We start from the raw sequence: 1,516 nt of genomic DNA on the forward strand, positions 1-1,516 counted from the left end.
ACTCCACTGTGACCGATTCTGGCTGGACATGGGAAAGAACTTCTTCACTGTCCAAGCCCCCAAGGTTTGGAACAGACTACCACCAGAGGCAGTTCAAGCACCCACTTTGAATGCCTTCAAGACACGTTTGGATGCTTATCTTGCTGGGATCCTATGATCCCTGGTGACTTCCTGCCCCTGGGGCAGGGGGCTGGACTCGATGATCCTCTGGGGTCCGTTCCTGCCCAAATGTCTATGAAATCTATGAAATTCAGAGCAAGTGGTGGTGTTCTGGCGTTTGGTCCCACTGGGAGTGGCTCAGGGCTACTCGGTGGTCCAGACCCGGCCTTGAGCATCAGGATTTGGCCTGTGCTGCCTCCCCCGGCCTAGCTCAGCCCTGCCTGTGCAATCCAGCGCACTGGGGAAGCGCAGCCCAGCCCTGAGCTTCCCCAGTGGGCCCTGCCTGTGCAATCCAGTGCGTGCTTTGCAGCCCACGGGGCTCCACAGGACACTTAACAGCAGGCGAGCAGTGGTCGGCTGCCGCCGCACCCCAGCTGCCCCCTGGGCAGCCCTGGACTGCAGATAACATGGCTGTGAAGGCCAGGCCTGGCCTGTGAGACTGAGCACCCTAGCTACAGAGTCATCAGACGTTCCAGTCGGCACTGACAACTGCCTCTGCCTGCGCACCTCCTCTCAGTGGGGACGTGTTCACCTTGGGCTGATTGGGTGGTCGGATGTGTGGGGCATCCTCAGGGTTTGGTAGGAGACTGGGGGGGGCACGTAGGCGGGGGAGTGTTGCGGTACGGACATCACGCCCCAGCCCCTGCTCCCCACAACATGGCCGCCAACCAGGCACGAAAGCGCAGCACGGCCCCGCCCCTTCCTCCATTTGGCTGTCGCCATGGCAACCTGAACTCACACGTCACCCCTTTCCTTCCTTTCTCCCCTAATTCTTTGCGCCTCGCGCTCCTCAACTCTCGCGAGATGGGAGCGCGCAAGCCCCAGCTCTCTTCCTCTGTGATTCCCCCGGCCTCCCAACAAAGGGGGGAGGGGACTGAGCTGGCTCGGCTTCCGCCGCGGCGCGGAAGTGACGCGGAGAATCGAGGTTCTGACAGGTGCGGGGGTGGCGGCAGGTGGATGCGGGGCCGGGTTGGAGCCAGCCACTTCCGGTGAGAGCTGGGACCCTGCCCCGCCTGGGGGGGCCAGCGGGGGGCGTTGCGGGGCGTGGGGCAGGAAGGAAGGTGTCACCCGTGGTACCGGCTGCGGGGGTTGGGGGATGAGGCTCTGCCTGGGAGCTCTTGAGTTGCACTGACAAGTACATCACCGCGGGGCAGGGGCTTGCGGGCCCTGCTGCACCTGCTGCAGGGGAAGGGCAGGGCTGTGCTGTCAGGGTCCGGGGCCGTCTGGTGCGGGGGTTAGTCACGGTTTGCATAGGATGGTCCTGCCTTAGGCCTGGGGTTGGACTAGATTGGTGTTTGTCAACCCGTGGGTGGAGACCCAAAAGTGGGTCACAAGAATATATGAAAGGGTCAAGAAG

The 1,516-nt window shown here is 62.7% G+C and overlaps 1 protein-coding gene across 1 annotated transcript in view; it reads left to right on the top strand.

Moving 5' to 3' along the window:
* Positions 1 to 1,055: 1,055 nt before the first annotated feature.
* PICK1 (protein interacting with PRKCA 1) overlaps positions 1,056 to 1,516 on the top strand; it is an 18,219-nt gene continuing 17,758 nt past the window's right edge. The window contains exon 1 of the mRNA XM_019544908.1: positions 1,056 to 1,148. The gene's annotated coding sequence lies outside the window, so the exon portion shown is untranslated. The remainder of the gene's footprint in view (positions 1,149 to 1,516) is intronic.

Source organism: Crocodylus porosus, unplaced genomic scaffold, assembly GCF_001723895.1.
Source record: "Crocodylus porosus isolate Cpor-Errol unplaced genomic scaffold, CroPor_comp1, whole genome shotgun sequence".
Lineage (NCBI taxonomy): Eukaryota > Metazoa > Chordata > Crocodylia > Crocodylidae > Crocodylus > Crocodylus porosus.